The 16,439-nt window shown below is 33.7% G+C and overlaps 1 non-coding gene across 1 annotated transcript; it reads left to right on the forward strand.

Moving 5' to 3' along the window:
* The first annotated feature begins 16,117 nt into the window (after positions 1-16,117).
* On the forward strand, positions 16,118-16,224 carry LOC128282403 (small nucleolar RNA R71). The gene has a single exon (XR_008272672.1). It is a non-coding gene; the product is annotated as a small nucleolar RNA R71 (small nucleolar RNA).
* The last annotated feature ends 215 nt before the right edge of the window (positions 16,225-16,439 follow it).

Below are 16,439 nucleotides of genomic sequence, written 5' to 3' on the forward strand. Positions count from 1 at the left end.
ACTTGTGTTACAAACTTTGCAAGATAAGCAGTTGTATGCGAAGTTCAGTAAATGTGAGTTCTGGTTAAGCGAAGTCAGTTTTCTGGGCCATGTTGTATCAGCATTGGGTATTCGGGTTGATCCGAGCAAAATTTTAGCTATACTTGATTAGAAACCTCCGAGGAATTTTTTGAAGTCTGAAGTTCTGTAGGACTTGCTGGTTATTATAGATGATTTGTGAAAAGTTTCTTTATGATTACAGCCCCGATGACGAAACTATTGCAGAAAGATGTTAAATTCGAGTGGTCAGAAAAGTGCTAGAAAAGTTTTATCAGTTGAAATCCCTATTGACCGAAGCTTCAGTACTAGTTCAGCCAGAATTGGGAAAAGAATTTGTTATCTATAGTGATGCACCTTTAAATGGTTTAGGTTGTGTTTTGATGCAGGAAGGCAGAGTTATAGATTATGCCTCGAGACAGTTAAAGGCACATGAAAAGAACTATCCGACACACAACTTATAATTGGCGACTATTGTGTTTACATTGAAAATATGGCGCCACTATCTGTTCGGTAAGAAATGTCATGTTTATTCTGATAAAAAAAGTTTGAAATACTTGATGAATCAGAAAGATCAATTGCTAAAAGACTATGAACTTATGATTGACTATCACCCGAGCAAGGCTAATGTTGTTACTGATGCTTTAAGCCAAAAATCACTGTTTGCTTTGCCTGTAATGAATACACATTTGGCTATGTCTGATGATAGTTCGATAATAGATGAATTAAAAGCAAGACTGTTATTTGTTTAACAAATTTGTGATGCGTAGAAGGTTGATAATGAGTTGATAGCAAAACGAGCTCAATGTGATTCAAATGCTGATTCAAAATTCAGAGTTGATGCTGAGGGTTGTTTGAAGTTCAAAAACCGAATATGTTTCCTGAGAAATTTAGAGTTAATTCAAATGATTTGAATGACGCTCACAGCTGTCGATTATCTGTTCACCCAGGTAGTATAAAGATGTATAATGATCTGAAACAACTTTACTGGTGGCATGGTATGAAACGAGATATTTCTGACTTTGTTGTAAGATGTTTAGTCTGTCAACAAGTAAAAGCTGAGCATCAGGTACCTTCTAGATTGCTTTAGCCGATTATGATACTGAGTGGAAGTGGGACAGAGTCACGATGGATTTTGTATCTGGTTTACCGTTGACACCGAGCAAGAAAGATAAATTTGGGTTATTGTTGATAGATTGACTAAATCGACTCATTTTGTTCTGATACGTACAGATTACTCGCTTGATAAGCTGGCTGAATTATATGTTTCTCAGGTTGTGAAATTACATGGTGTGCCTATTTCTATTGTTTCGGATAGAGGTTCGAGGTTTACATCGCGGTTTTGGAAGAAACTGCAAGATGCACTAGGTAAAAAATTACATTTCAGCACTCCTTTCCATCTGAAAATAGATGGTTAGTCTAAGCGAATCATTCAGCTACTTGAGGATATGTTGAGATGTTGTATTCTCGAGTTTGAAGGTACGTGGGAACGATACCTATCTCTGATAGAATTTGCATATAATAATAGCTTTCAGTCGAGTATCAAAATGGCACTTTATGAGGCTTTGTATGGTCGTAAATGTCGTACACCATTGTACTGGACTGAGTTCAGTGAAAATAAGATACACGGGGTCGATTTGATCAGAGAAACTGAACAGAAAGTAAAAGTGATCCGTGACAGTCTGATAGCAGCATCAGATTGTTAGAAATCATATGCGGACTTGAAACGTAAAGATATAGAGTTTTAGATCAGAGATAAAGTTTTCTTAAAAGTCTCACCATGGAAGAAAATACTCAGATTCGATTGCAAAGGCAAATTGAGTCCGAGATTCATTAGGCCATATGAGATTATAGAGCGTATCGAGCCAGTTGCTTATAAACTATTGTTGCCACCTGAGTTGGAAAAGATCCACAATGAATTCCATGTTTTGATGCTTCGTAGATATCGATTTGACCCTTCACATGTGATTAGTACTTCTGAGATTGAGATTAAGCCCGATATGACGTACGAAGAAGAACCGATTCGTATTCTAGCTCATGAAATTAAAGAGTTACGAAATAAGAAAATTTCGTTGGTTAAAGTACTGTGGCAAAAACACGGAGTTGAGGAAGCAACGTAGGAGCCAGAAGATGAAATGAGAGAACGCTATCCGAACCTATTCACCGGTAAGATTTTCGGGGACGAAAATCCTTAAGGGGGAGAGTTGTAACAGCCCAATTTAGACCCTAATCAGAATGGTGGTTTCGGGATCACGAATTTGAGTCAGAAAAATATTTTAAAATTATTTTCTATGTTTATTTTGTGTGAATTTATATCTGTGGAATTTTCGTGATTTAATTTTGTTGTTTAGGTATTTGATTTAATAAAAAGGACTTAATCGCGTAAAAGGGAAATTTGGTGGTTATTTCTAAAAAGGACTTAATTGCTAATGGTTTCTTAAATGGGAACCTTTATGCTGTAAATAGTCCACTTATACATTAGTTGGACGGTATTAGGTTTATTATATAAAGTTTTTATATTAATTCATTAAGGTTATATTGGTAAATTAAACTTAAGTTATAATATGTTATAATATATATAATAAAACATAAAACAAAGTTAATATATGTGTTTTATCATTTTTCTTGCCAAAACTAAAACAAAGAAAAGAAAGAAATATCAAAGCTAGTGTTCAACACTTATTCAAGCTCAATCAAGGTTTGTTTTTGTTCGGTTTTTGATAATTTCTACGTTTTTGAGATCGTTGCTTCAAGTACTACAAAACCCATGCTTGAATTTTTGATTTTGATGAATATTTTGAGTTATGCCATTGATGAGAGCTTGTGATTTTTGTTGTTTGATGATGAAATATGAAAGATATGTTTTAGATTAACATGTTCTGTATTGGAGTTTTTGATGATTTTGAGTAATTAGGACTAAATTGCAAAAATAATAATTTGAGGGACTAAAATGTGAAATAAATGAATTATATGAGCTTGTATGGATATGGGGAATATTCGGCCTAGCTTGGATATGGAGAAATTTTGTGTATTTTGTGTTTTGTGCAATAGGGACTAAATTGTAAAAATTGTAAATGCCAAGGGTAAAATGGTAATTTGCCCATTTATGTGTTTTTGGACTAAATTGAATGAAAATATGTTTGAATGGGCTTAATTTCAATATGTTTAGATCAAAAACCAAAGAAATCGGATTTGGATCGGGGAAAAATGAAAGTTTTCGACTAGTCGCTCCGTTCCGTTTTACATCGTTCGGGGTAAGTTTATAAGCAAATAGACGTGTTTAATTGTAGTTAAATGCTAGATATATATGCTATTATAAAATGTATGAATTTATAGTTGTTATGGTCGAATATGAAAAGGCTTGACTACTACATCTCTGAATTCGTTTCGTCCGAGTTACGACGCCCGAAAGCCCCGTATGAACCTTAGGAATAGTTAGGATACATATGTCATGACATAGGATTCTGATTTATGTGTGCGAGTAAGACCATGGCATCGATATGTGATTTCGATATATGTGTGCGAGTAAGACCCTGTCTGGGACAGTGGCATCGATATGTGATTACATGTAAGACCACGTCTAGGATGTTGGCAATGTACGACATATGTGTGATTATCCCCAAATGGTTCATCGGGCAAAGGTAAATTGAGTTCGAATGTGTAAAACGAGCTAAATGCTAGGTATGAATTAACTTGTTACCTACTTGAGAAAAGGTAAGTAAACACCTTGGCTATTTGTTACAAATCTTATAAAGTGCAAATAAAGAAAATATGTGTATGTGATATGTGTATTTGGTTTTGTGAATAAGTAGCAAGTATGTTATGAAAGTTCTTATATATATGTATATATGATGAGATATATTCGGTTATATGATTAGTATGTGTATATGAAACTATATTGTGACACATGAGCTTATGTGTTTATGGTATGTGAACTAGGTTTGTGATGATTATTTGGTTGTGAAAGTTAAATGGTGAAATGATAATTAGTTACATGAGCATTCGACCAAAGTGATATTTAAGAACGAAGGTACATATAATATGAATTTTATATGTTTGGATTCGAATGTGTTATAAAATTATAAGTTGTCTTGGTTTAATTTGGTTGATAATGTTATTGAGTTGTTTATTTGCTTACGACTTACTAAGCTTCCAAAGCTTACTCTGTGTTTTTATGTGTGTTTCTATTTTTTTAGATTTAGGATTCAAGTTACAAGCTCGGGGATCGTCAGCAAAGTCTATCACACTATCTACAACTTCTATATTTAAACAATCAAACTCGAATTATGGCATGTACAGGCTGGAATGTGTTTTGATATGTTGGATTTTGGTTTTGTATAATTTGAGCCATGCGAAAACAGATTAATTTCCATGTTAATTTTAGTTATGTTTGCTTATGTTTTGAGTTTATTTTGGCTATGGTATCTTATGCTATGGATGAATAATATTTGTGATATGTTTTTTGTGGTGCATTGAAGTTGATTAGTAATTTGGATGTGTTTTGAAAGATTCGACTATAGTATACCTATAAGTATGAACTATATTTGCTATGTTACTCTCGATTAAAATGATTTGGCTATGATTTGTAATAATAATAATAATAATAATAATAATAATAATTTCATGTGGTTGACAAGTACATTAGGTTGATTGTTGAAATAAGATAATGAATATATGTTTGGATATTAGTTCGGTATATATATACTTGTGATATGTGGTTGATTATAATGCTAATGGTTGTTTGTACAATTGGTCATGTTAATTTTGTTATTCAGTTATTATTTTCATGTGATATATGCTTTAGAGTTGGTTGATGATTACGGGTATATATATAAATATTTGTAGATGAAAAATCGGCAATGGTGTACATATATGTATATTCATAGTTGTATTTAATTGACTCAACCATGTTTCATGATAACATAATATATATATATGTGTAATTATAATATGGATGATATGTTTACGGGTTTAGCTATATAAATTCGTTGGTTACTTGTAAGATTTATGTTTTGAATATATGACAACTTGTGATTCGGTATTTTTATATAAATATTATGCACATGATGAATGGATTTTATATATATATTTAACTCATCTTAAGGTAGATATTTATATAGGTAAACTTTGTTATCCGAATAAACAAAAGATAAATACGGTTTTGTATCAATCTCTAATGGTATATTATTTTACAATTCTAGTTAGTTTATTTAAGTAGTATAATTTGGTTGGTAAGTACACTCAATGGAATGTTAATTTAGGTAATGAAAATGTTGATTGATGATTTGGCTTTTGCACTTATGTAATTAAGTATATAATGTTTCGGTTTGATATATGTAAGTGTATAAATATGATGTTGAATATATGTATTTAGTTTTAGTGAATAAATATGGTTGTTCGAGGTATTTTGGTTGAGGTTCATTATTGACTTATATTTTAATATGATTTGTATATTATATTATGGTTAATAAAATCATGCTTATTATTTTAATTGAACTTATGTTTTATATATATATATATATATAAATATGACTTCTATAAATGTGTGGTTGTTTGAAAATGTGTTTTTGTTCGTTAATGCCTCGTAATCATAATCCGACGACGGATACGGGTTAGGGGTGTTACAGTTCACGTTTTCGCCTAGCCGCCGAAAGCCTAAACTAGCTTTTCCTTTCCTTTTTCCTTTCTTGTCAAAGGCTCCAACGAATTTGATTCTTCGCTAAAATAAATCATACAAAAAATACAATTAATATTCAACCATAGACTCACCTAAAACAACCAACAACACAGGTCTAAGTTAGTTCCTGCTGGAACTGAAATTTTTGACTAGCCTAGCCAAAACGTAGAAATCTCAATTCCTACTCATTCCCTTTTCTTAAAATCAATACTCTAAACTACTCAAAAACTTGGTTTTAATATTTCGACATACAATGGCCATCTTTTGTTAAAACTTAATAAAACCTTAAAAATTTTAATGAAACTTTAAAGAGAGTTTAGAAACCTTCTAATCACATAAAATTGAGTTGAAAAACACTTTGAAACATTAATTACATTAAAAATGCCAAATTTCACCATTAATGACTCAAATTCTGACAATTACACAATTTAATAACTTAAAACTCGATTTAAATAGCTAGATTACATTAAAAACTAATAGAAAAATGAAACATTGCCTTAGTTGGGGAAAGAACGAACGTTTGGTGCAAATCCAAGAAAACCCACAAGTTACACAATAGTAAAATCAGTAGTGTTTTTTATGCTTTTTGTGGAATTTTAGGGAGGTTTAATGCTTGAAAGATGATGAAAATCAAGAGAATTGAAGTTTGGAAAGTCAAATTGGGTGAATGGTGTTTAGGAAATTCAAGGGATGACAACAAGAGATGGGGGGAAATAATTTTCGTGAGTTTATTATATGTAGGTGGGGGAAAAATAGGGCAATTTTTAAAACTTTGGGATATTTACCTTTGTGGTACTCCTAACTTTGACCTAATTTTCAAAACAACCTACTTTTTAAATTAAAGGTCTTTTCTATATTATTTTCAAAAATTGATTTAAGTTCCTAAAAGCTATAGTCGAATATATTTTCAAGTTACCATATTTCTAAATTTCTGAACTCATTTTGAGCTAAAATCCCTAAATTACCCTTGAAACTTCTAGCCCAATTTTTGGGTGTCACATGGTGATAAATTAGAGAAGATGTTTGATGTCATCAAGTGGTTGAAGCTTCTATCTTACTTTAGTATCTCAACGTATGATATTCTACCATTTTCTGTCACTTCTGAAGAGCATAAAAAAATTAATTTATTATCAACATGCTTAATAATATTTGGAAAAATATTCCATGGAAACTCGATCTTTCATGAGTTTGGAAACCACATTACGTCCTTTCGAAATCTTTTACTTAGTAAATACACATTTTACTGATCCTTATTTACTAAGGGTTTCTAACAGGGACGTGTTAGGTTTGAAATAGTTTAATCACACAAATCTAAAAACTATGCAGATAATAGAGCCTGGTTAGGGTTGTCATGCAACTTGCAATTTAATCGGGTTAGGATCTAAATTAAGCATGCACATTTCAATTATGCATCCACTAGCCGTCGACTGGTTAAGATCGCATAGCTAATTCAGGTGCATTTCAATCACGTATGAACGAAATACAGGCTTGATTTTAATTGAAAACATGATCGATTGAGGCACAAACATCATAAGCATGAATCTAATAAATGTTATTTAATCAAAGCAATCATCCTAGCTTAAATAAAATTAAGCTATAATTTTTGTAAACAAGAACATTGAACACATAGCTAACATTTTTAAATTCAATTAAAGAAAAGAAAAATTAAACCAAATTCAGAGTGGCTGTCACCCAAGACTCTGACTAACGAGGCTCCTTCATTCTTTTGCTTCGCTTCTTTGCTGATGGCTCTCCAAAGTGGCCGACCAAGGGTTCTTTAAGAAGCTCAAATGCTAAAATCTTTATGAAAAGATGATAATAGGTGTGGGGAGAAAAGAATAATGCTAAGAAAATTTAGGAAGGAGAGAATGATGAATGATGAGGGATGATTAGAAATGTGAGAATGAGGTCTTATTTATAGGTGAGGAGAAGGGGATAGTTTACTAAAAATAAGAGTTTTCATCTTTTGAAGCATCTTTCATGGGTGGCTGGCCATAAATTGAGAAAGTTTAGCTGATTTTTGCTTTATTTTTGGTCTATTTAAGTGCCACAACAACTCAGGACTGAGACTCGATCAAGTGCAAATCTTCAGGTAAATCTCTAATTTCTTCAACTCTTGAAGGACCTTGTGCAATTAAACCAAAAAGTGGTTTATGGACAGCCATGTGCAGCCGAATTTTTGGTTGACTTGGTCCCCAAGTTTGACGGTTTTGTAATCCAACAAAGCTATCAGACCTGTCCAGAATAAATCAACAAGTTATAGGACCAAAGAATAAAATTATCTAATTTAATTTATTAATTTAAAACCCAAATTATTAATGAAAATGTTTTAAAATGAATTATTAAATATAATTTTATATTTTATATTTTAATTTAATAATGCATGGCCCACTTTATGTCTTAAAAATATAATGTATTCAAATTAGTATAAAATAAGCCATTTATTGCATGAAAACTATATAATAAAGCATAAAATCACATTTTAATAATTTCTATGTCCTAATTTCATATTTTCACATATTTCATTAATTTATTACTTAGTTTTACCAACGGATTTAAGTAAAAGGTGATAAATTACATAGGAAAAATTCTATATATTTTTTTCCGTTTACACACTCCCAAACTTAAATCATTGCTCATCTCGAGGAATGTTTATGCACAACAAAAGGTCTTGCTAAGGCAAAAATTGCTAATTGTGTGCATCAATATATATCCCATAATCATGCATTAATAACTTCATGCTCTTTGATCTTCTTTATTAACAAGTAATTCATATGCAAACATTCCTTAAGATTACCCTAAGCTTCAAAATATGCCAACATGAATCATAGTTTGCATGTATGTCACAGCCGTAGACAACATTCTTCATTCAACATAATTTCTTATCAATCAAGCAAATAATCACAAGGCTTATTTATGATCTTCATATGTTGAACTTAGGACTTCCTCTCCATTAATGTAGTTGACATAATTATCAAATTAATGGTCTTTTATAAAGTTGTAATGGGGCTCGGTTAAAGGTAGGGATTTTAAGAGATGGGACATTTTGGTTTTGAAAAAAAAATCTTAACCTTTAACTTTGTCCTGGTTTTCTCGTAATACAACCTTTTTCTTTAAGTGAACATTTGGAACACCCCCAAACTTATTTTGATCTTAAGCTCATACATTTTTCCTTTTTGGAGACTGAGCGAACTTTTCTTCGCTCTTTTTTTTTTAAGCATGAGCACATACATCTTTTTGAAAATTCCCTCCAATGTTGATTACTAAGAAAAATTTAGCTAAGATGGATGCACAAAATTAGGATAACTTAAAAAGATGGTAATTAGCTTATAATGTGGGTTCATTGCAACAAACAGGCCTTTAAGCTCAAAATTACAGTTTCAGGGGTCTAATATCATAAGGTTGGCTTGAAAAGGCTCAAATGGTCCAAAGAAATAGTGCCTATATCATTTTAGATTTTTATGTCCCCTAGGATTTCACCTCAAGAAAATTATTAAGTCAATTCTAAAGATATAAACCTTCATGCATGTCTAATCTCAAAAGGAACTAAGTTTTCATAGCAAACATTACTAAGGCTAAGATCATACAAGCATTCCATTTTTCATGATAACATACTTTCACACAGATAAAATCATCATTCATACTTGCATAAAAATTATCTCATTAACAAAAAATATCTCTAAACAATCATTTATTAAAACATACTTATGAAAGAAATGATTGAAACATACTTGAATTTTTTTTTAAAAGTTTGAGCAATTTATTTGCCTTACCCCCTTTAAAAAGAAGCAATGTCCTCATTGCAAGAACAAAGTAATGAATGAAAATTGAAAACCATGTAGGGTTGTAAAGAAAGAGAGGTGAGTCATTAAGACTGCTTAAATACCAAGTCTTTCCTAATAACCCAATCCTAGACATGTTCATTCCCATTACCACATCATTTAGTCTTTTACTTTCTAAAGAAGTGTTAAGTTTATTCATGCTTGTTATGTTTTATTCTACACAAATTAAATCCTAATTACGAAAGAAATAAATTCCTAAGGACCTAAAAATAAATAAATAATAAGACAAGAATCCCTCCTTTTATTTTCTTGACTCATTCCCCTTGCCTTTTTCAACTCCATCTCCGCTTGCATCGTCAGTATCTTCCGTCCATGTCTCAAAGATAGCATCTGGGAACTCAGGAACAAAAGTATTAGAGATATTCTTAAAACAATTTTGAATTGAGTCATCTCTAATTTTTGCATATTTCCAGTAAGTTTGTTGTTGATTATGCATGAACTTGCACATATCTATCAAAATTGACAACTTCGATGTCCTTGAAGTACTTGCAGAAGTTAGCATGAGAGTTGTATATTCAGGTTCAAGACTTAGCTTGACTGGTTCTTCTTCTGGCTCAACCCTTGGTTCAGGGTTTTCAGATCCTTCAGCTGGTTTAAGACTATTTAGTTCCTTATCAGATTCTTCCTCTTCAATGTCTGTAACTGAATTAGCTTTAGTCTCAGTCCTATCTGTTGATTCCTCGATATCCGGCTCAGTTGGCTCTTCTTGCTCACCTTGATTTAGCTCATGCACCCTCCCTACTAACCTTTCAAGATCATAATTTGAAATTCAGCCTTGAACATATAGCCCCTTCAGATCTACTTGTGTTTTAACACGGGCCCTTAAGCAAAGTGAAATGATTAATAATGGGAAATAAGTACTTCCTGCTTTCTTTTTAGTACAATCATGAATCTTCTTGAGAATAATTTTCTTAACATAGACTTTTCTATCAAGATTGCATATAACAAGAGCATCCGTTCCATCGAGATGGTAGAACTATGAGAGATAGGTATAAAATTGTAGCGAACAAAATAAAACCATACCTTTGCTACTGGTTTTAGGTATTCCTTTCGGCAAGAATGGCTCCCATACTTCCTTATAATCCATTAGAATCCCGGATTTGTCACAACATCAAGCACTTGTTGAAGAAAATCCCTATTGATATTGTTCATCATAGGGTAGTACTCATCTTCTTCACCAACAAGTAAATTAAACAAATCATTGATGAACTTAGAAGTAAGAGGTACCTTTTTCTTTCTAATGATGACCTGAGTAGCATCTTGTATCGTCAAACATGCATAGAATTCTAGAACTAGTTCATCGGGGAGTGAACGAGCATCACAAAATCGTTCTTACTTGAGAGTATTGATTATCTTTCTAATAGGCACAGGAACAACCATCAAATCATTACTCTTTAAGTTAAAACCTTTTCCGGCATCATAGGTTGATGCTTGAAAATTGAATCAAATCTCTCTTTCACTTCTTCATCGATCAAAATTGAGTTTTCAAGAGTAGTCTTTGACGATCTAGTTCTTTTGCGAGACAAGGTATCTTTTCCAAAAAATTCGGCAAAGTTTTTGCTTACTGGGGAAGAAGAGAAATCAGCAAGTGGGTAGAACGTGCTGCAACAGAAATTTTACGACGGTAAGAATGGTGCGGCAGTGATGGCAATATGCGATAGTGACGGTGATGTGTGGCGACGGCAATAGCTATGTGTGGCAGCAATGGCAGCGCTTTGGCAATCTCTTTGCGACGGAAATAGGGAATTTTGGAAAAAAGGGAAAGAGAACTAGGTTTCCTTCGGGATTTGAGGTTTACGGCACAAAAGAGAGATTTAGGGATTTTTACGGTGTAAGCAAATTGCTTTGAGGGATATGAAAATTTGTGGAATGGAGAGGGGTTTATATAGGGAAAAATTAGGGCATCATGTAGCAAAAAATTAGCTACATTAGGGTTACTTGGGCGGCAAGTAATGGGAGTGGCGGCTATAGGTATGGATTTTTCCCTCCTTTTTGCTGTCTTGGGCCTCAAATTCAGACTGTATTTTCAGGCTTACTCAAGAGAAAAAAAACTGATTAGTACTTGGGCCAAATTTGACCCCCTTTAAAAATTTAAAATTTAAACAAAAAAAATTAAACTTAAAAATTTTAAATCTCAATTAGAAAATTTCTTCTCAATAAATTACATTAAATTAATTCCCAGGAAAGGTTGGAGGGGTCACAGCGGTCCCGCTTAAGTTCCAATCTCCTTAGACAGAATTATTTAAATCTACTTAATTAAAAAAAAATTCTAACTATTTATTTATTTGCAAAACAAGTTCATGAAAAATTAAGGGTTTGTTAATTTGAATGAGGATTCAACTCGCTCAACTTCACCATCCCAATAATGTTTGAGACGTTGACCATTAACTTTAAATGTACCTCTGTCATTGTCGTATAATTCAACAGCTCCATAAGGATACACTTGGTAGATGGTATAGGGACCATTCCATCAGGATTTAAACTTCCCAGGAAATAACTTCAACCTTGAATTAAAAAACAAAGCCTTCTAACCTTCTTTAAACTCGCGAGGTTGTATATGATCATCATGCCATCTTTTTTATCTTTCTTTACTCATTTTGGAATTCTCATAGGAAAACAACCTAAACTCTTCCAAGTCATCCAGTTGTAACATCCTTCTCTCACCGGCTTGCTTAAGATCAAAGTTCCATTGCTTCAAGGCCCAGTGAGCTCTATTCTCCAACTCTAATGGCAAATGACGTGCCTTTCCAAAAACTAACTGATAAAGAGTCATTCCTAACGGTTTCTTAAATGCTGTTTGATAGGCCCATAATGCATCATCGAGCCTTCGAGACCAATCTTTTCTGCTAGGGCGTACTACCTTTTTCAAGGATACCTTTGATTCCACGGTTTACTCTCTCAACTTGCCCATTGGACTGGGGATGATAGGCAGTAGCAATCTTGTGCTTCACATCATATTTTTCAAGCAACCACTTAAGCCATTTGTTCACAAAGTGAAAACCATCATCACTAATAATAGCTCTTGGTGTCCCAAATTATGTAAACACATGCTTATGTAGGAATCGCATGGCTACCTTAGCATCATTTGTAGGGTATGCTTCAGCTTCAACCCACTTAGATACATAGTCCACAACTACTAAGATGTATTTTTTCCCGTACGAAGAAGGAAATGGGATTAAGAAGTCAATGCCCCATACGTTGAATAATTCAATCTCTAAAATGTTTGTCAAGGGCATTTCATTCCTTCTTGATATATTCCCGGTCCTTTGGCATTTATCACAGTTCTTCACATAAGCATAAGCATCTTTAAATAGTGTAGGCCAAAATAAACCTGCTTGCAAAATCTTAGCTGTAGTACGTGAACCACCAAAGTGTCCCCCACTTGGGAATGAATGGCAATGATACAAGATCTCAGTAATCCCACTTTTAGCTACACACTTTCAGATTATATTATCTATACACTGTTTAAACAAAAATGGATCCTCCCAAAAATAATACCGACTATCATGAAGGAATTTTTTCCTTTGTTGGTATGTCATTTCTTGAGGAATTATTCCATATGCAAGATAATTGGCAAAATCAACAAACCAAGGTGTTTCATGAATTTGGTTTACCTCAAACACTGTATCTTTCTCTCACAACAAATAGAACAGTTTAGAAACTTTTGAAAAATCATTGATAAAACTTTGGTAAAAACCGGCATGGCCTAAGAAACTTCTGACTCCCTTCACATTCATTAGGGCTTGTAATCTTTCAATTATGTCCACCTTTGCTTTATAGACTTCAATTCCTCTCTTCGAGATTTTATGCCCTAAGACAATCCCTTCCTTAACCATAAAATGGCATTTTTCTCAATTAAGGACAAGATTCATCTCTTCGCATCTTTTCGGTACCTTAGCCAAATTACTAAAACAAATATCATAAGTGTTACCAAAAACAGAAAAATCATCCATGAAAACCTCAAGAAAATTTCGACCATATCAGTAAATATTGCCATCATGCATTGTTGAAAAGTTGTAGGTGCATTGCATAAACCAAAAGGCATTCGCCTAAAAGCAAACGTACCGTATGGAAAAGTAAAGGTTGTTTGATGTTGGTCTTCTGGGGCTTCAACTATTTGGTTATATCCCAAATAGCCATCTAAAAACAAAATAGAATTCATTACCTGGCAGTCGATCTAACATCTGATCCATAAAAGGCAATGAAAAATGGTCCTTCTGAGTAGATTTTTTCAACTTTCTGTAATCAATATAGATTCTCCAACCAGTAACAGTTCTCATTAGAATTATCTCGTTCTGCTTATTTTCAACAATCGTGATTCCACCTTTCTTCGGCACACACTACACCGGACTTACCCATGAACTATTAGAAATAGGATAGATGATTCCTGCATCTAACCATTTGATTACTTTCTTTCTCACAATTTCTTTTAAAATAGGATTGAGCCTCCTTTTCCCATCAATTCGAGCTCTTTCCCCTTCTTCTAAAATAATATTATGCACGTAAAAAGAAGGGCTTATACCTTGAATATCAGCTATGGTCCAACCAATTACTTTCTTAAATTTCTTTAGAACAATAATTAGTTGCTCTTCTTGATCTTTCGTCAGTTCTGTTGAAATAATCACAGACAAAGTAGAACAGTCACCTAAATAAACATATTTCAAATGGGAAGGAAGTACCTTTAGTTTGAGTTTAGGTGGTTCTTCGATTGACAACTTGGGTTGCAGAAATTCTTTGACTTCTAACTCTAACGATTCAAACCGTGTGGATTGAGTAAAATTTCTTGGATTGGCTTCCATCAAAGCCATGCTTTCTCCACCTTTTTCATCCTCCAAAGGGTCAAGATCTAAACCTTTCTCCAATGGATCTTCTTCAAAATTGCTTTCCATAGAAACCAAGGTTTTTATCTCTTCCATAATTGAACACTCTTCTGTTGGATTGGGAAATTTCATTGCTTTAAGAATGTTAAAGGTTACCTGATCGTCTTGAACTTGCATAGTGAGTTCACCTTTCTGCACATCAATTAATGTTCATTCCGTGGCTAAGAAAGGTCTCCCAAGGATGATTGGCACTTCCTTATCTACTTCAAAATCTAAGACAATCAAATCAATAGGAAAAATAAATTTATCGACTCTTACCAAAACATTCTCGATTTTTCCTTTGGGATATGCTAAAGATCGATCCGTTAGCTGAAGCGTCACAATTGTAGGTCTCACTTCACCTATCCCTAACATCTTGAAAATAGACTTAGGCATCAAGTTGATACTCATTCCTAAGTTACACAAAGCTCTACCACAGTAAGATTCACTAATGTCACAGGGTATAGTAAAGCTTCTTGGGACTTTTAATTTCAGTGGTAGTTTGTTCTGCAAGAACACAATGTCCTCCTTTGTCAAGGCAACAGTCTCATACTTATTCAATTGTTTCTTCTTGGACAGTATATCCTTCATAAACTTCACATAATTTGACATTTATTCTAAAGCCTCCACCAATGGAACATTGATGTGTAACTGCTTTAGAACATCCAAAAACTTCTTGAATTGCACCTCATGTTTCTGCTTGTCTTGCTGCAATCTTTGCGGATATGGAGGTGTTGGAACTTTCAGTTGAACCGGACAACTTTTCTGGGTAGGTAAATCTGCATCCAAAGAAGATGTTAAAGTATCTAAATTCATTAAGTTAGGATTTACCTTGTCAGTCTTTACAGATTCTGATTCTTTTGGTGTAGGAATTCCAACACCTGGTTGATTATTCTCAACGGGCTTATCATCGACATCAATCAATTGGGGTTCCAAAATTTTGCCACTTCGCAATGCCACTGCCTTGATATGTTCTTTACCCAAATTTCTTGGATTCCACCAGTATCACTCGACAAGGTTCCTTGCGGTCTATTATGAACCTCCGTAGCTAACTGACCCATTTGGTTTTCCAAATTTTTCAATGTTGCTGATTGGCTTTGGATCAAAGCGTCATTTTTTGCCATGTACGCTTTCAACAAGTTCTCCAAACTGTTTGATGCCTCAGCTTGAGGAGGTTTTGGAGCTTGCTGATTAAACCCTTGAGATTGGTTGGGTCTATGCTGCAATAAGTTGTTTTTCGGTCCGTTTCCTTAGTTGCTCCAAGAAAAGTTAGGATGATTATGCCATGAAAGATTGTAGAAGTTGGATTGGGGTCCTTGTCCACTCCTAATTTGATATTGGTTGCCACATAGTACACTAACCCGAGATTTGATGGACAATTTTCAAAAGAATGACCTTCCCCATGGTACACACAGGAAACTACTTCGTACGAACTTGGTAAACTGTTTTAACATAGAGGAAATAGATGATACCTGAGCTGATAACGAAATGAGGGCATCAACTTCATGAACTCCGGCTACACATCTTCTTGAAGCTGTTTGATTTTTTGGCCATTGATAGTTATTACTCATGATCCTCTCGAGATCTCATTAGCCTCAATATAAGACTTAGAAAAAATTGCACCATTCGCAGAAGCATCTACCATCAATCTTGTATGTGCATTGAGACCATTATAGAATGTCTCTAGCTGGATACAATGAGGAATCCCATGATGAGGACACTTACAAAGTAACTCCTTGAATTGTTCCCAAGACTCATACAAAGACTCGTCATCGAATTGTTGGAAAGTTGTGATCTTGTTCCTCAACTTAGCATTTTTGCTAGGTGGGAAATACTTAACAAAAAATCTTTCTGCTAATTCTTGCCATGTAGATATGGAACTTAGTGGCAATGAATTTTTCCATGCTCGTGCTTGATCTTGCAACGAGTATGGAAACAACTTCAACCTTAATGCGTCTTTAGTCACACCGGCTGTCTTAAATGAATCACTCACCTCCATAAATAATCGAAGATGGAGATGTGGAT

This window comes from Gossypium arboreum, chromosome 1 (assembly GCF_025698485.1).
Source record: "Gossypium arboreum isolate Shixiya-1 chromosome 1, ASM2569848v2, whole genome shotgun sequence".
NCBI lineage: Eukaryota > Viridiplantae > Streptophyta > Magnoliopsida > Malvales > Malvaceae > Gossypium > Gossypium arboreum.